Raw genomic sequence first — 20,988 nt, 5'->3', positions numbered from 1 at the left:
TTGTTATTGGCTGTGACTTTATCGCAGAACTCGCTGTGATTGGACTATCGTTTGACCCATATAAAACGGCGCTTCATGTTACAAAGTATGTTTTGGTGTTATTATTACGTTAGTTATGCATTAAGTTAACTATAAAGTGCCTCTATTTTGTGAGAAATTACTCCTTTACCGAGATCACAACCCTAACCCTAAGCATGTCTGCACATTTCAATGAACTACAGCACCATGTTTCCTGTTCCATTGATAGAATGACAGAGAAATGTGGGTAATGTAGTTTAAAACGTTTCATAATGAAACAATAAATGTTAAATAAATAATATCTTTAATGGACAACTGGACATCTAAATTTGTTCATTGTGCAAACCTTTATGACATATATGAGGGACAGGCTGCAATTTGATATTTTACTGTGAGCACTTTAAAAATAACCTTTTAACATATATGTCTGAAAACTGTGCCCAACATTATTTAGTAAACATAGCATAAGCAGTTATCCTGCCAATTTTCTCTTTGATACACGAGCCGGACTTTGAGTTACAGCCATTTGAAATGTGCATTCTTTTGCTCTTCTGGGGGCCGTTGCTGGGCCCCTGGGGGTGGAAGGGCAGTACAATCTACACAGATCTACACACACTATTACTATTACACAAAGATAATGCACCATTTAGTAAAACAACAAAAAAAACAGTGCCAACATTTCCTTTTCACCCCCTCTGATTGTTTCTTATATGCCTGACATTAGTAATGTATACGCTTTCATTTTAAATGCAGTAGTACATGTACTAGAATGATCAACATGGATCATCTTCAATTATACTTGAAGTGTTTATAGCAAAATAGCACACTGCATCCTCTTGTTATTCACATACCTTCCCTTTATTTCACTGAAAACTGGCATACATGCAAGTATGTGCAACTTTTGTTGCATTGTTGTCCCAAATATCATTAACAAGATCTAAATTTGTATGTCCTAAGTAAAAGAATCAAGGTAATTAATGATATGTAGTTGTTTTTAAATAATTAACTAAACTAAAGAAATAAGAAATTAAAATTTCTCAAATAAAATTCTATTTACTTTACCAAACACCACTTTAAATACACAATATTCACGATACTTTATTAAACAACACTTTATTGGAGGACACAGCATAAAGTTGATAAAGTAGCATAAGGACAAATAAGATTCAAGATAAATAAAAATGTGTCTTCAAAAATACATTAACATCATATTAATCCATTCACAGCTGCTGAAGCCACACAAATGAGTGTCAGAGAATCCTATCCAGTCACATATGATACAGAAAACAGATTTGATATTGTGTTGGAAAATAATGATTCATTATCACAGCTAAACTGGTTTCTTGCTCTTCCCTGTACATGTCTCTATCGTGTTCATGTTCTTCTTCCTCATCTAAACAGTTTGTTCAGTTGTACCCTACAGTACAACAGGTGAACAGAAGATGTGATCACTGATGTGGTGTAGATCTTTCTCAACCAGAGGAAGAAGTCTCAACATCCCATTGTCAGGCGTTCTCCAGTCCTGGTCTGAAAGTAAAACAAACAATTCAAATGAAGTTGTTTAATGGACAGTCAGGTCAGCTTATTTTCTGTGTTATTTACAGCAGTGATGGGCTACTCTGGCCCTCAGCGTCCACTGTCCTGCAGATTTAGCTCCAACCTTTAACCCACTTGCCTATTGTCTACAAGTAAACCTGAAGACTTTGGTTAAAAATGTTCAGGTGTACTCAATTAGGATTGGAGATAAACTCTCCACCTCAAAAAGGAGAATGCAAGAGGGCCAGAGTTGCCTGTTCCTTATTTAAATTTACGACGCAGCAGTCAGTACATTATATAATATACACATTGCAGTATTATATATATATATATATATTAGGGCTGGGAAAAAATTAATCGTGATTAATCGCATCCAAAATAAAAGTTTTGTTTACATAAAATATGTGTGTGTAGTGTGTATAATTATTTTGTATCTATAAATACACACACATGCATGTATATATTTAAGAAAAATGTGTTATTAATATAAAAAATATGTATATTTATATATAATATAAATGATGTATAAATATATATACAGTATATACATGCAAATATTTCTTAAATATATACATGCATGTGTGTGTATTTATATATACAAAATAACACACTACACACACATATATTATGTAAACAAAACTTTTATTTTGGATGCGATTAATCACGATTAATTTTTTCCCAGCCCTAATAAATAAATATATATATATATATATATATATATATATATATATATATATATATATATATATATATCAGCACATAATATAAGCTAAGTACTGAACAAAAACAGTTTTACCCATATCAACAGCAACCTATTTTAAAAGATCTTTTAGAAAGGCATGGTCTCTTTTGAGCCTTTGCAAGTGATGCTTGATTTCTTTCAAAACAACATAGTCTTCTGTCAACTTGTTTCAAGAGCTTCACTTGGTCAAAAACCAAGTGATAACCTGTACAATGTAAAATTGTCAACATCAAATTATGTACTACATATTACAGCAATGTTTCAATACAAGACATACCAATGGACTTGCGCACCTTTTCTCTCTTCTTTGGGCACCAGATGTTCCTTCTTCACCCGAAACAAAGGACTTATTCGATTAGCTTGTCACGATATAAGGACAGGTCTTCCTTCTCTGCTGTAAAACAAGAAAGTCTACTTACTCTATGTGCAATTACTATTGTTCTTGAAACATAAATTAAGAATAAGTTAATCTACCATACGATTCAGGAGAGAACATTTGATGAGTAAATACTGATTGAAATCTTCTAGAAACTGTACCTGGGAAGGGCTGATCACGGCATGATTCACTGTGACTCACTAGTGGCTCTTGTGAGGGTTGGCTCTTAAAAGCGCTGCTGAGTTTGATATTGTAGAGCTTTAAAAAAAGGACTAAGTAATCCTGCAAAACAGAAAGGAATGTAATTAATACATTACAAGCAAGTAGTCAGTTTATATATAACTGTAGGATTTTTTTCTTTAAAGAGAGTTGCATAATTAAATGGTAAAAGCATTTTTATGTAATAAATGTACTGATATGTGGGGATTTCTATGAATAAAAGTATGTCTTTAATAGCAAGCAATAATCTTATGAACTCTTTTAAAAATAACATGATTTACATGCAAACGGGACAGTTATCAGCAGTGTAACTGATCTGATTATGACAAAATAATCGAATATATGATGTCATGTGACAAGTCAAATGAGCTTTTCCACTCTTGCAAACAGAGGAAGGTCATGAGGTGTGAAGAGAAATCATGTATCATTGGAAAATGAACAGACAGGGACCAATTTGTAATAGTTTTAATGAATACAATGCAATTAATATAAACTTTCTGACAGTGTGTGGGACATCCGACTAATTTTCCAGAAGGGGCGCAACTGAATTACAAATATCGCCATAAATGTACAGGAATAGGAAGTGGCCAATGACAGCACAAGAAGTAAAAGCTGCAGGTTTTTGTACGAGTATACTATACAAATATGTACGAGTATCGTACGAATTTGACAACTTGTTAAATCTTGTGAATTATTAAGACTTTGAGACTATTCATACTGATTGGGCTAAGCCTATGGGTTTTGTAAGAAAAGGTTTAAGAAACAACAAATGCTTTTATAAAATGTTTGATTTAGGGTTAAAACCAACACTTACCATTGCGAATATTTGCCTTTGCAGCTGTCCGTCTCCTCGGTTTACTTGTCCTCAAACAATAATGAGCTGACTGAGTCCGAAAGGCCCTTTTGGTCTTTTCAGCTGAAGAAAGAGAAAAGAAAATATCATTATTTATAATATATAGGATTATTTCAAGGAAAAAGTACTGATTTAACTTACAAATATAGGATGTTACATTATTAAGCATTAAAAGCATGGTAAGTGTTGTGGTTACTGTGCATTTACAATAAGTAGCCTACTGTATCACAGTAAAACTAATGTTACTATGGTAAAAGCATGGTAAGTGTTGTTTATACTGTGCTTCTACTACAAATTATGTATATTTATATTTATACAAATGATATGTACTATTATGTACTACTTTAAACCTGATATGATGATTAACTGATTGAAGTTCTAGGCCTATAACGTCACGTGACAGACAGTGTTTAATCACCCTGTTTTGAATTAGAAAGCAATGAAACGCAAAGCCTCCGTGGAGATGACAGATATAATGCAGTGACTGAACGTGATCTAATCTGATTAATATCGACAAACAGAAAATACATTAGCCTATATCAAACATTATTAGGACAGCGTATTTACGACTACTTACCAACATCCGGCACACGTGAACTAATCGGAACTAATGCCAAATATCGCGATGTGTTCGGAATGAGCCTGCTTCAGCGCGATTTCCTACTGATAAAATATAATTTTAAAAATATCAATAAACAGCAAAGCAATCCAGCTTCCCTGGCAATAAGATCGAAACAATAACATTAAAAGAAATACATAAACCATGATAAGATCTCGTGAATAAATGTTGATTAAACAGCATCTCTCCTGCAGCCTGACAGGCAGAAAGAATCGTGCTGTGATCACGAAAGATGTTTCCCATTGAAATACATTAGTTTAAAAAAACGTGCGGATGTCACGAAAATAACGAAATAAACGTGCCCGTGTCACGAATCAATAGATTAAATTACGTGACCATATCACGAATTGCCGTGAGACTGGGTTGGATCATCTCATGCTTCCATGCTATCTATAGTTTCCCTCATGCGTTCAATTCATGCTTTTGAAACTCCATAAGATAATACAACTGATTATGAATATTAATAAAGAATAATAATACAGATACATAATATTTAATAATAAAATAATATTAAAAGATGAAATTTTGAATCTTCATTTCCCTCCACTGGAACTACGGCCGTCAGTTCCACACCATCATTCCCAGGTGGCCAACCTATAGAAGTGATAGTGAGGAGAAGAAATAGCAGACCAAGAAAATAGACAGAAAGAACAGAAGAATGGAAACAGGAAAGGCAAAAGAAAAGAAAAGAAGAACAAAACAAAACAAAGAACAAAACCCCAACCCATGTCATGTGCCCGTATACTGTGTGTATTTTAATATCTATGTGTATGTATTTAAAATGAACCCCAATCATCTAAGAAAAGAAAAACTAATAAGTCTTCTGTCCGTGCCTGAACTCATTAATTAATTAACTCGTTAATTAATTAAATCCTCCAGTTCCGAACCAAAACAAGAAATTAAAATAAACGTTGATGTTAAAGGATCCTATCCCTTGGGGTTGAAAATCAGTAAACGGATGTTCATTGTTTGTGAGGTAGTGTAGAATGTGTAAAATCTCTTATTTCACGCTGTATGTCCCATTCTTAGTTCTATCCATTTGGTTAGAAATAATCAATTTGACAGGTTTGGTACTTTTCCTTCTAGTAACACATATAAGGACTTGGAATAACTTGCAACCATCTCTAATCACTGTCAATGGAATTGATTCCTGAAATGGAAGCAGAGATATAATTAACATCACTTCTTTGTTCCCAATCTGTAAAACTAATGGATGAACATTGCTCAATCTCAGGCCATAAGCCATCATTATCATCTTGTTCATTCACTAAGCAAGGTTTAACTTGTGACCAATGATACCATCTATCTGTTCCTACACCCTTCCCTTTGAGACAAACACTTGTATCAGTAGTTAGGAGTATCTCATATGGTCCTTCCCATCTAGGCTCTAAACCTTTCCTAGCAATTCGTTTGATCATAACAAAACTGCCTAACTCGGGAATGTGTGGAATGTCAGTAGTGGTGTGTTTTTCATCCCATTGCTGTTGAGCTTCTCGCACTTTCTTATTATTGTCTTTAGTAGCTTTGTCCAGCATTGCGAGATAGCGTCGTAACTTTTCTTGAAACAAAGTAGAGTCTCCTCCTGTTCCCGCAGGTGGCGGAGCATCAGGAGGTAGAACCATTGCTCTTCCAGTCATTAGTTCAAAAGGGGTTAGTCCTGTAACTCGGTTTGGAGTTGCTCTCAAGTTCCACAGAATAGCAGGTAATAACTTATGCCAACCTTGGCCAGTTTGCAGAATGGCTTTGGTCAAAGATGTTTTCAACGATCTGTTCATCCTCTCTACCATCCCTGATGCTTCCGGATGGTACGGAATATGGAATTTTTGTTTAATCCCCATCAATTTCATTGCTTCCTTCATCAGTTTTCCAGTGAAATGAGTTCCATTGTCAGAATCAAGTTCATATGGAAGACCCCAGCGAGGAAAAACTTCTTCCACCATTACTCGTGCTGCAGCTTCAGCAGTACAAGTTTTTGTAGGGAATGCTTCCACCCATCTAGTAAATCTGTCCATGATTACAAGTATGTATTGATACCCTCCACTGGGTGATAAAGGTCCTGTGAAATCAATTTGGAGGTGTGTCCATGGACCTGTTGGTCTGGGTGCATGTGACATTCGCACCTTTACAGATTTTCCCACATTTGCTTTGAGGCATATCAAGCATCTCCTACAATAATCATCAATGTCTCTCATCATTCTTGGCCACCACCAAGTCTCACTGATTTGAGATTTCATTGCTTTTGCTCCAGCATGTACCTTTCCATGATACAGCTGCATTAGTTCTCTTCTTGTTCCGATAGGCATCACCACTTGTCCTGTTGGAATTCTCCAGATACCTTGATCATCCTCTTTCGCTCCCGCTTTTATCCATTGTTCTTTCTCTTCATCTGTCTCCAGTTGATATGACAGAAGATGGAGCTCAGGATTATCCTTGCTGTTTTCCTTTACCAAGGTAACAGGAGTAAGAGGAAGTAGAGCTGCTTCTCTAGCTGCTGCATCTGCTGCCGTGTTTCCTTGACTTTCTTTGGACTTGTCAGATTGATGTGATTTTACTTTGATCACGGCTGCTTCTCGGGGTAAGTAACATGCTGTAATCAAACGACGAATTATGGAAGCATGTTGTATTTCGCTCCCACTGCTAGTGATAAGTCCACGTCTTTTCCACAGAGCAAGGTAGTCATGGACCACGCCAAAAGCATAACGACTATCTGTATAGATGTTGACTCGATCTCCTTCTGATAGTTCAAAGGCTTCTGTAAGTGCTATAAGTTCAGCTACTTGTGCTGAAAATTTCCCAGAAAGGGCTCCTTTCTTTACAACAGTTCCATCTCCTTTCACTACAGCCCATCCAGTATGTCGCTTTCCATCAACATAATAACTGGATCCATCAACCCATAACTCTTTGTCTGGGTTTTCAAGAGGGATTGGATTAACTGGACCAAGACTATCTTCTTCTACTTGTTTTTCACACTCATGTGGTATTCCCTCATGTGGTTCCAGCATCATTGTTGCAGGATTAAGAGACGTGTCCCTGATGATTTCCACTCTTAAATCCTTGTTCAACAAAGTTGCTTCCCATTTTGCTCTTTTTGCATCAGTTATGGTTTTGATGTTCGTGTTATTCAACAGTGTCACTATACTGTGTGGAGTGTGCAATATGATAGTTTGTGCTCCTATCAGATTCTCAACAGCATCCACTGCCCATGTGGCACCATCGAGGGCTTGTATACATCGTGGTTGCCCAATCATAGTGACAGGAATCTTTGTGGAAAAGTATCCAACTGGTCTGTATCGATCACCTGGTTTTTGACACAGTACTGCTGAATACGTCTCATCTCCTACCCTGGTCCACAAATGAAAATGCAACCATCCGTCAGGAAGTCCCAAAGCTGGGGCTGAAGTCAGTTTTTCTTTCATAGAAGTAAACGCTTCCTCAGCTTCCGGTGTCCAGTTTATCTGTTCCACTCCAGGCTTTCCTCCCTTGTACAGGTCGATGAGGGGGCTGGTGATGCTAGCAAAATCAGGTATATACTGACGACAATAGTTGAAAAGTCCCATCACCTTCCGCATTCCTGTAACTGTTAGAGGTTTTGGAAGTTGTCGTAATGCCTCTACACACTCTGTTGTCATTCTCCTTCCCTCCACAGATATTTCTTGGCCCAAATAGATAACCTTGGATTTGGCCAGCTGTGCTTTGTCGGGGTTAACTTTGAATCCCCCTTTCCTAAGGGCTTGTAGGACAACATTCAGAGCAAATACATGGCTGTTTTCATCTGGGCTTGCAATTAACAAGTCATCAACATATTGGAGGCAAACACTTCCTGATTTCTCAATTTCAGCTTTTTGCTCCGTTAAGAACTGGTCCAAAGCTCTATGAAATACAACAGGAGAAAGATTAAGACCTTGTGGGAGTCTGTTCCAAACATACTGTTTTGCGCCCACTGTAAAGGCTAATTTCTCTTGAGATCTTTTGTCTATAGGTATAGACCAGAAAGCCGACAGTACATCCAGTACCGTAAAAATTTTAGCATCTCCTGGAATATCATTCAGAATGGTGGCAGGATTGGCCACAATAGGATGCGGTTTTGGTGTTACACTGTTAAGTCTTGTGTAATCAATGGTTAATCGCCATGAGTTATCAGATTTCTTGACAGGCCAGACAGGACTATTAGTGGTAGATGAAGTTTGTCTGATGATTCCTTCAGCTTCCAAGTCTGCCACTATCTCCTCCACGGCTCGTCTTGCTTCAGGTCGGATGGGGTATTGTTTATGAGGGGCATGTATCGGTCCCTCAATAACAATGGGATCAATGTTGGCTTTGCCACAATCCAATTTGTGTTTAGCCCAAACATCCGGATATAGACTGCACAGAAGACCCCACACACCGTCTTTTTTCCAGTTTCTGATAATTGGTTTTGCTGTACCAACAGACCTTTGATTACATGTGCGATCTTCGTGTGGTATTATCCCAGCAGTTGTAGCGATTTGACGACTGTCAGTGAACATGATCATGTTCAACAATGGAAGAATGTCCATGCCAATAAGGCTTCCTTGTGAATTCGGCCCAACCCAGAAAGATGTCCATAAGACTTCATCTTCATGTATTTGCAGTGGAACTTGAATACTTTTGCGAAATTTTGTGATACCTCCTCCAACTCCTTCAACTTCCATAGTTTCATCTGTTGTAGGTAGATTCAGATCTGTTATTGAAATGGCTGCTCCTGTGTCAACAAGGATGTCACATGGGTGGCCCCCTATTAATGCATTGACAAAAAGGCGATTGTCTCTTTTCTTACTAATACAGGGGGCCGCTGATTCCTATTGCGGAGGCATAATTCCCTCAATGAGCTGACGGACTTGTGCTTCAGTCCACGTCTTCCCTTGAGGGGTTTCATTATGGTTTTTTGCACTGACCTGTCTAAATGATGGACCTTGACCTTCTGCTCCACCTCCTTTAGCCCAACAATCTATGTTGGAGTGTCCACGCTTTCCACAGTTGCTGCAGAAAATCACCCTATTCTTTGTGTCCTTGTTGTATTGAGCTGTTGCCACTCCTCTTCGATATGGCTTGTTTCCTTCTTCTTTATTTGATCTCATAGCCATCTCTAAGCGGCCAGCCCATTGCATAATTTGGTCAAATGTCTCACCTGGGTTGACTCCAAGTGATAAGGCTTGTTGGTATTTTGCGCTAAGTCCATCCACAAGTGTGTCAGTGAACTGTACATCATCTCTGTCAGGTTGTTTCTTGGCACAGAGAGCCCATCTCTCATAAGCATTCCACTTACGTAGAGCATATTCATCTGGAGATTCATCATCCTTTTGCTTAATCAATGTCACTAATGTGAAAGGAATTTTACCACTGCCCAAGATTTCCTGGATTTCTTTTCGGAACACATTTAATGCTTGCCAAAGACCCAGGGGTCGTCCCTGGCTATCAACCCACAAATCTATCCATTGGGCGGTTGTTATCGAAGCTGGCAAGCGTTCCCATCTGTCTCTTGGGATTTTAGCTTTCACAATGGTGTGTATGTCTCTTAATGACATTTGATGTGCTTCAATCAATGAGTCTAATTCTCGCCAAAACTCTGTGTTTGGATCTTGTCTCTTCAGAGGAGGCAAGGCTGTGAGAATGGCTTGACGTTCTCCTGGTGTGAATGGTCTCTCTTCTGTCATCATTTCAGATCCTTCCCTTTTAATTACAGGTGAAGAAAATTCAGGACCGATCTTGTCAATTGTGATCATGTCGTCATCTCTTGTCTCATCACCCCAGTCAGAATCATAATTCCGAGCTGGTGTACATCGCAGCATGTCTCTGTTTGGCTGAACTGTTTTAGATCTTGTTATTACCGGAGCTGCTTGTACAGATGCAATATACATTTTGTCAACTGGACCTCCATTTGATCTCGAAGCTTGAGGCTGTGTCAGAGGTTTAGATGAATTTGTATATTGTTCAGGCAAAATTGGATAAATTGGGTTGTAAGGAGGAGGCGTTACAGTTGTTGCAGATTTCACTGGTGCTTGTGAATATTTCTTTTCAGCTTCAGTTATTATATTTGTCCAATCTGGATCAAATGAATCATCATTGGTTGTATTTTCTCCATCTGAACATTTAATAGACATAATTTTGTTCAATTTGTTATATGCTTCAATTTGAGGCTTCATTGCTTCAACAAGTGGGACTGGACACCCATTGATACCGCAACAAATTCCACCTTGTTTCAAAATCCAATGTGCAGCGAGGATTGGAAATACTTTTGACTTGATAGAGTCCTTTTGGGACTCAAGCCAGCTTAACTGCACATCCATAGATGTGTTAATGTCCAGTCCTTTTTTCAAAAACTTAGCTTGCTTTTTCTGTTTTCTTTCTAAGTACCAAGCAGATATTGTTCTGCTGTTAAATCCACTTTCTGCCATTGAAAATTATTTGTCACTCTGTGTCTGTGTGCTCAAACAGCAGGGCTATTTTTGTGAGTGAGTGTGTGTGGGGAGTGAATTCCAAAGGGAGGGGCTCTCTGCTTCCCTCACTCTGCTTTTCTCCCTCCACCTGTTCTAATTTCTCAAAGAACAAAGAAGGGGTTGGAAAAAGAAAAGGAAAAAAAACAACTCTAATAATTTCTGTTTTCCTTTTTTTTGTTTGTCTTAACTCAGATCAATTTATATATATATATATGTATTTTAAAGTTGCTCTCAGATCAGTCTTTTCCTCCAAACACTGAACAGCTTTCTTGTCAAAATCAGAATGCATGCAATTTTAGCTTCTATTCCATTGATACCCTTCTTCTAAGGGTTCAATCCTCTGCGTATTTACGTTTTAGGGTTTATTGTATTTTTTTTAATACTGCACTGTACTAACTTCAAGCACAGACCCGCCACTGTAAACCGCTATAAATCACTGCTTGTCAAACTATCCTCGTCTTCTTCTGAAACGATTCTTCGTGTATTGGATATATTTTAGAGATAAATCTGCCCTTTATCGCAGTTTCCCAATATTCCAACCACCTTACAAGCTAATTGCTAAATCGCCTTACAGCTTTTTCCAAAATTTGACTAAGATGGTCTTTTTTCTAAAACTGATCCACTTTCTAAAGTTTTTTAAAAAATGAAAAAGACTTCCCCAGCATCATTCAATATTCAGAGGTTTACTGACCAGAGCAACTCAAATAAGCCACATCAAATTATAATTATTTAATTTTTTCTTTTTTTTCTGACACATATATTCATTGGCAACACAACTGGTACTTTAAATAACACAGTTCTTTTAAGCAGTTTCAGTCAATGTCCAATCATCAGGCAGACTTAGAATTATTTTTAGAATAGAAAAAGTCTTACCTTGAATGATTGAGACAAATGCCTGAAGATGCAATCCTGTTCTTCGTGACGCCAAATGTAGACTTGGAATTAAAGCCTCTTTTGTTTCCCCGTTATTATTTGATTTACGGGACCGGACACCAGTTATCTTGCCAAGAAAGATTTTTATTCTTATATGTCAGGAGAGAAACTTCAAGATGTTGTATTCATGCCAGGTCAATGCGTTTCCGTGTTTCTCTGAGGTAGTACAGTAAGATTGAGTTTTTATACATCACAGAGAGTCTTACAGCTTCCTTGTAAGGTAACAAAACATGTTGCTCTGAGCTTCTTAAAATTAGAACGTATGTCATACGTATACGTTATGTTTAACATGTCACAATTCACTTCCATATTAAGAACTATCCTTGTTGTTTACATCTGTGATACACTTACATCAGTCGAACATGTTACATTGTACACACCCCATAGCAAAATATAGCTTCCCCCTGTCTGACATATGATCATCTCATGCTTCCATGCTATCTATAGTTTCCCTCATGCGTTCAACTCATGCTTTTGAAACTCCTTAAGATAATACAACTGATTATGAATATTAATAAAGAATAATAATACAGATACATAATATTTAATAATGAAATAATATTAAAAGATGAAATTTTGAATCTTCACAAGGAACATATTTCTGGCCAAAAGATCCTTGATCTTGAACTTCTATACATACTCTTTCTGATGCTTCATGAGAAATAAATTAGAATGTATAGTGTTATTCTTTAAGGACTCTTTGGGCAGTAATATGTTCAGTAGGTCAAAAATGAAATTCTTTATTGCTGATTTAACATCAGAAGGAGTCACGGAGTATGTATAGAAAGTTCAAGTTTCGAGTACTCTTTGGCAAAAAAAAATTTCAGCAGGTCAAAAATGGACTTTTGTCAGGCTGATATAACATCAGAAGAATTCAATCTCAGTGTATAGTGTTAATCTTCAAGGACTCTTTGGTCAGAAATATGTTCAGTAGGTCAAATATGGATTTATGTATGGCTGATTTCAAATATGGTCATATTTCGAGGTCAAATATGAACTTCTGAATGGCTGATTTTTGACCCATTGACCAGAACATCAGAATGAGTCCCTAAGTTTAAATCGTTTAAAAACCATTTGAGGACTCTTTGACCAGAATTAAGTTCAATAGGTTCATTATGGAAGTTAAGTTCAGAAGTTAAGTTCAATATGGACTTCTATATGGACTTCTATATGGCTTATGAAGCACCAGAAGAAGTCTATGACTATGTATTGAAAGTTAAAAATCGAGGATTCTTTGGCCAGAAATATGTTCAGTAGGTCAAATATGAACTTCTGTATTTCTGACGTAACATCAGAAGGAGTCAGCAAGTATGTATATAAAGTTCAAGTTTCGAGTGCTCTTTGGCCAGAAAAAGGTTCAGTAGGTCAAATATGAACTTCTGAATGGCTGATTTAACATCAGAATGAGTCTCTAAGTTTAAATCGTTTAAAAAACATTTGAGGACCCTTTGACCAGAATTAAGTTCAATAGGTCAAATATGAACTTCTGTATTGCTGACGTAACATCAGAAGGAGTCAACGTATAGATTATTCAAGCTTCGAGTACTCTTTGCCTAGAAATATGTTTAGTAGTTGACTGCCGTCTGGCTGATATAACATCAGAACAAATCAATCTGAATGTATAGTAAGTTAATCTTTAAGGAATCTTTGGCCAGTAGGTCAAATGTGGACTTTTGTCAGGCTGATATAACATCAAAAGGAGTCAATATGTATTACTTTAGCCAAAAGTATGTTCAGTTGTTCAAACAGGAACCTCTGTATTGCTGATTTAACATCAGAAAGAGTCAACAAGTATGTATAGAAAGTTCAAGTTTCGAGTACTCTTTGGCCAGAAATATGTGTAGTAGTTCAAATTTTATAACATTGGAAGAAATCAATTTGAATGTATAGTAAGTTAATCTTTAAGGAGTCTCTGGCCAGAATATGTTCAGTTGGTCAAATGTGGACTTTTGTATGGATAATGTAAAATCAAAAGGAGTCAATATGTAAGGAAAGCTAATGTTCAAAGACTCTTGGGCTAAAAGTATGTTCATTAGATCAAAAAGGAACCTCTGTATGGCTGATTTAACATCAGAAGGAGTCAACGAGTGATATATAGAAAGTTCAAGTTTCGTTCTTTGGACACATTTTTTTTCAGTAGGTCAAATATGGACTTTTGTCAGGCTGATATAACATCAGAAACATTCAATCTCAATTTATAGTGTTACTGTTTAATGACTCTTTGGTCAGAAATATGTTCAGTAGGTTTTAACATCAGTCTGTAAGTTTATATAGTTTAAAACCATTTGAGGACCCTTTGACCAGAATTAAGTTCAATAGGTCAGATATGGACTTCTATATGGACTTCTATGTGGTTTTTGAAGCACCAGAAGAAGTCAATGACTATGTATAGAAAGTTAAAAAACAAGGATTCTTTGGCCAGAAATATGTTCAGTAGGTCAAATATGAACTGCTGTATTGCTGACGTAACATCAGAAGGAGTCAACGTATAGATTATTCAAGTTTCGAGCACTCTTTGGCTAGAAATATGTTTAGTAGTACAAATTTTGACTGCCGTCTGGCTGATATAACATCAGAAACAAATCAATCTGAGTCTATAGTAAGTTAATCTTTAAGGAATCTTTGGCCAGACATATGTTCAGTAGGTCAAATGTGGACTTTTGTCAGGCTGATATAACATCAAAAGGAGTCAATATGTATGGAAAGCTAATGTTCAAAGACTCCTTGGCCAAAAGTATGTTCAGTTGTTCAAACAGGAACCTCTGTATTGCTGATTTAACATCAGAAAGAGTCAACAAGTATGTATGGAAAGTTCAAGTTTCGAGTACTCTTTGGCCAGAAATATGTGTAGTAGTTCAAATTTTGACTGACGTCTGGCTGATATAACATTGGAAGAAATCAATTTGAATGTATAGTAAGTTAATCTTTAAGAAGTCTCTGGCCAGAAATATGTTCAGTAGGTCAGATGTGGACTTTTGTATGGCTAATGCAACATCAAAAGGAGTCATTATGTATAGAAACCTAATGTTCAAACTGACTCTTTGTCCAAAAGTATGTTCAGTAGTTCAAAAAGGAACCTCTGTATTGCTGATTTAACATCAGAAGGAGTCTATAAGATTATATAATTTAAAACCTTTGAGGACCCTTTTACCACAAATAAGTTCAATAGGTCAGATATGGATTTCTGTATTGCTGACGTAACATCAGAAGAGTCAACGTATAGAAAGTTCAAGTTTAAGTTTAGTAGTTCAAATTTAACTGCCGTCTGGTTGATATCAGAACAAATCAATCTGAATGTATAGTAAGTTAATCTTAAAGGAATCTTTTGTCAGAAATATGTTCAGAAGGTCAGCTAATGTTCAAAGACTCTTGGGCTAAAAGTATGTTAATTTTATCAAAAAGGAACCTCTGTATGGCTGATTTAACATCAGAAGGAGTCATGCATAGAAAGTTCAAGTTTCGAGTACTCTTTGGACAAATTATTTTTCAATAGGTAAAATATGGACTTTTGTCAAGCTGATATAACATCAAAAGAATTCAATCTCAATGAGTGTTAATGTTTAATGACTCTTTGGTCAGAAAAATGTTCAGTAGGTTTTAACATCAGAATGAGTCTCTAAGTTTACATAGTTTAAAACCCTTTGAGGACCCTTTGACCAGAATTAAGTTCAAAAGGTCAGATATGGACTTCTATATGGCTTATGAAGCCCCAGAAGAAGTCTATGACTATGTATAGAAAGTTAAAAATCGAGGATTCTTTATATGTTCAGTAGGTCAAATGTGAACTGCTGTATTGCTGACCTAACATCAGAAGGAGTCAACGTATAGATTATTCAAATTTTGAGTACTGCCAGTTCAAATTTTGACTGTCGTCTGGCTCTCTGGCTGATATATAATCAGAATAAGATTCTGTAAATGTATAGAAAGTACATAATCGAGGACTTTCATTGCATTGAAAAGTTCAATACAACAACTAATTGATTCCATTTTGTATTGAATTTATGAGAACATATGCATTACAATGTATACCAGAACTACCGGTAACTCCTTTCAATAAGCATTTAAGTGATAACATAGTGCTTTTGCATTTGCTTGAATAAAAGATCTAACTTATCCTCTGTGCAAAGAAAACACAACACATTCAATTGAGTATTGAAGGAAAATCATTGCATTAGTTTTTGCTTTAAAATTGCAATGTACTACTCATTCCGCTGGATCAAACATTTTGCCTTGAAGAATATCATATAAGTATCATTGTATATCATTGTATTCCAGGACTGACTCATTTGGTTGTGCAACGAAGAGATAACATAAGTGCTGTTGCATTGCATTGCATTGCACAAATGATCTAACATTGCACATTGAAGAATAACATATAAGCTAATCATTTACCATATGCAATGAAAACTGCAAAAATTGCATTGCACAAGCTATCTAAGAATTAGCGTTAAGCAGCATATTAAGCAAAACACGTTGCATTTCAATACATGCCAAAACTAACTAATTAATTTGTGCATTAAAGAGATAACATGAGTGCTCTTGCACTGCATTGCACAAACGATCTAACGATGTGCATTGAAGAATAACATATAAGCTATGTGCTTGGTGCATTTCAATGCATACCAAGAACTGACTTATTCGGTTTTGCAACGAAAAGATAAACTGTGCTGTTGCATTGCATTGCAGAAACGATCTTACTTTGTGCATTGAAAAATAATATATATAATATAAATAACATGAGCTTGTTACATTGCATTGCATACCAGAGCTAACTCATTGCGTTGTGCTTTGAGGATAACATTTGTGTTGTTGCATTGCATTGCAAAAAAAAAATCTAAATTCCATTACAATAAATACAATAACAAACCCATTCATTTTGTGCAACGAAGCGATAACATATGTGCTGTTGCTTGCATTGCACAAAACGATCTAATATTGCACATTGAAGAATAACATATAAGCTATGCACTTGTTGCATTGCATACCAGAACTAACTCATTGCGTTGTGCTTTGAGGAGATAACGTGTGCCGTTGCATTGCATTGCAAAAAAAAAATCTAAATTATTTCTCTATGCAATGAAAACCACAACATATGTTCTTTCGGATTGCAATGCATACTACAACAAACATTCATTTCTGCATTGAAGGGAAATTATTGCATTAGCTCTTGCACTACAATGCATAAAATGACCTCATTGTGCAACGAAGAGATAACATAGCGTTAATTAAAGAATTAGTGTTAAGCAGCATTTAAGCAAAACACATGTTGCATTTCAATACATGCCAAAACAAACATTCATTTGTGCATTAAAGATATAACATGAGTGCTCTTGCACTGCATTGCACAAACAGTCTAACGATGTGCATTGAAGAATAACATATTAGCTATGTGCTTGGTGTGTTTCAATGTATACCAGAACTGACTCATTCGGTTGTGCAACGAAGAGATAATATAAGTGCTGTTGCATTGAATTGCACAAACGATCTAACATTGTGCATCGAAGAATATTATATTTGCTATGTGCTTAGTGCATTTAAATGCATAGAACTGACTCATTCGGTTGTGCAACGAAGAGATATAACATGACTCATTCCTAGCTCAACATGACGAAGAGATAACATAAGTGCTGTTCATTGCATTGGTCAAACAATCTAACATTGCGCATTGAAGAATAACATATAAGCTATGCACTCTTGCATTGCCTTGCATACCAGAACTAACTCATTGCGTTGTAATTTGAGGAGACAAAATTTGTGGCTTGCATTTTTTTTTGCATTGCATTGCAAAAAAAAAAAAATTCCTCTATTCAATGAAAACCACAACATATATTCTTTCGCATTGCAATGCATTGAATTAAGTATATACAATAAACTTGCATTGAAGGGAAATTATCGCATTAGCTGTCGCATTAACTACTTCATACCTCTTGTGCATTAAAGAGTGCTATTGCGTTGCATTGCACAAACGATCTAACGATATGCATTGAAGAATATCATATAAGCTATGTGCTGAGTGCATTTAAATGCATACCAGAACTGACTCATTCGGTTGTGCAACAAAGAGATAACATGAGTGCTCTTGCACTGCATTGCACAAACGATCTAACGTGCATAACTTATTTAGCTATGTGCTTGGTGTGTTTTAATGCATACCAGAACTGACTCATTCGGTTGTGCAACGAAGAGATAATATAAGTGCTGTTGCATTGAATTGCACAAACGATCTAACATTGTGCATTGAAGAATATTATATTCGCTATGTGCTTAGTGCATTTAAATGCATAGAACTGACTCATTCGGTTGTGCAACGAAGAGATAACATGACTCATTCCTTTGTGCATTAAAGGGATAACATGAGTGCTCTTGCACTGCAGTGCACATACGATCTAACGATGTGCATAACACATTAGCTATGTGTTTTTTAATGCATACCAGAACTGACTCATTCGGTTGTGCAACGAAGAGATAATATAAGTGCTGTTGCATTGAATTGCACAAACGATCTAACATTGTGCATCGAAGAATATTATATTCGCTATGTGCTTAGTGCATTTAAATGCATAGAACTGACTCATTCGGTTGTGCAACGAAGAGATAACATGACTCATTCCTTTGTGCATTAAAGGGATAACATGAGTGCTCTTGCACTGCAGTGCACATACGATCTAACGATGTGCATAACATATTAAGCTATGTGCATGGTGTGTTTTAATGCATACCAGAACTGACTCATTCGGTTGTGCAACGAAGAGATAATATAAGTGCTGTTGCATTGAATTGCACAAACGATCTAACATTGTGCATTGAAGAATATTATATTCGCTATGTGCTTAGTGCATTTAAATGCATAGAACTGACTCATTCGGTTGTGCAACGAAGAGATAACATGACTCATTCCTTTGTGCATTAAAGGGATAACATGAGTGCTCTTGCACTGCAGTGCACACACGATCTAACGATTTGCATAACACATTAGCTATGTGTGTTTTAATGCATACCAGAACTGACTTATTCGGTTGTGCAACGAAGAGAGAATATAAGTGCTGTTGCATTGAATTGCACAAACGATCTAACATTGTGCATTGAAGAATATTATATTCGCTATGTGCTTAGTGCATTTAAATGCATAGAACTGACTCATTCGGTTGTGCAACGAAGAGATAACATGACTCATTCCTTTGTGCATTAAAGGGATAACATGAGTGCTCTTGCACTGCAGTGCACATACGATCTAACGATGTGCATAACACATTAGCTATGTGTGTTTTAATGCATACCAGAACTGACTCATTCGGTTGTGCAACGAAGAGATAATATAAGTGCTGTTGCATTGAATTGCACAAACGATCTAACATTGTGCATTGAAGAATATTATATTCGCTATGTGCTTAGTGCATTTGAATGCATAGAACTGACTCATTCGGTTGTGCAACGAAGAGATAACATGACTCATTCCTTTGTGCATTAAAGAGATAACATGAGTGCTCTTGCACTGCATTGCACAAACGATCTTACGATGTGCATAACATATTAGCTATATGCTCGGTGTGTTTTAATGCATACCAGAACTGACTCATTCGGTTGTGCAACGAAGAGATAATATAAGTGCTGTTGCATTGAATTGCACAAACGATCTAACATTGTGCATCGAAGAATATTATATTCGCTATGTGCTTAGTGCATTTAAATGCATAGAACTGACTCATTCGGTTGTGCAACGAAGAGATAACATGACTCATTCCTTTGTGCATTAAAGAGATAACATGAGTGCTCTTGCACTGCATTGCACAAACGATCTAACGATGTGCATAACACATTAGCTATGTGTGTTTTAATGCATACCAGAACTGACTCATTCGGTTGTGCAACGAAGAGATAATATAAGTGCTGTTGCATTGAATTGCACAAACGATCTAACATTGTGCATTGAAGAACATTATATTCGCTATGTGCTTAGTGCATTTAAATGCATACCAGAACTGACTCATTCGGTTGTGCAACAAAGAGATAACATGAGTGCTCTTGCACTGCATTGCACAAACGATCTAACGATGTGCATAACTTATTTAGCTATGTGCTTGGTGTGTTTTAATGCATACCAGAACTGACTCATTCGGTTGTGCAACGAAGAGATAATATAAGTGCTGTTGCATTGAATTGCACAAACGATCTAACATTGTGCATTGAAGAATATTATATTCGCTATGTGCTTAGTGCATTTAAATGCATAGAACTGACTCATTCGGTTGTGCAACGAAGAGATAACACGACGCATTCCTTTGTGCATTAAAGGGATAACATGACTGCTCTTGCACTGCAGTGCACATACGATCTAACGATGTGCATAACACATTAGCTATGTGTGATTTAATGCATACCAGAACTGACTCATTCGGTTGTGCAACGAAGAGATAATATAAGTGCTGTTGCATTGAATTGCACAAACGATCTAACATTGTGCATTGAAGAATATTATATTCGCTATGTGCCTAGTGCATTTAAATGCATAGAACTGACTTATTCGGTTGTGCAACGAAGAGATAATATAAGTGCTGTTGCATTGAATTGCACAAACGATCTAACATTGTGCATTGAAGAATATTATATTCGCTATGTGCTTAGTGCATTTAAATGCATAGAACTGACTCATTCGGTTGTGCAACGAAGAGATAACATGACTCATTCCTTTGTGCATTAAAGGGATAACATGAGTGCTCTTGCACTGCAGTGCACATACGATCTAACGATGTGCATAACAAATTAGCTATGTGTGTTTTAATGCATACCAGAACTGACTCATTCGGTTGTGCAACGAAGAGATAATATAAGTGCTGTTGCATTGAATTGCACAAACGATCTAACATTGTGCATTGAAGAATATTATATTCGCTATGTGCTTAGTGCATTTAAATGCATAGAACTGACTCATTCGGTTGTACAACGAAGAGATAACATGACTCATTCCTTTGTGCATTAAAGAGATAACATGAGTGCTCTTGCACTGCATTGCCCAAACGATCTTACGATGTGCATAACATATTAGCTATATGCTCGGTGTGTTTTAATGCATACCAGAACTGACTCATTCGGTTGTGCAACGAAGAGATAATATAAGTGCTGTTGCATTGAATTGCACAAACGATCTAACATTGTGCATCGAAGAATATTATATTCGCTATGTGCTTAGTGCATTTAAATGCATAGAACTGACTCATTCGGTTGTGCAACGAAGAGGAA

This window comes from Rhinichthys klamathensis, unplaced genomic scaffold, assembly GCF_029890125.1.
Source record: "Rhinichthys klamathensis goyatoka isolate OS25496 unplaced genomic scaffold, OSU_Roscu_1.1 h1tg000006l_1, whole genome shotgun sequence".
Classification (NCBI taxonomy): Eukaryota; Metazoa; Chordata; class Actinopteri; order Cypriniformes; family Leuciscidae; genus Rhinichthys; species Rhinichthys klamathensis.
Note: the sequence above shows the minus strand (reverse complement) of the source record.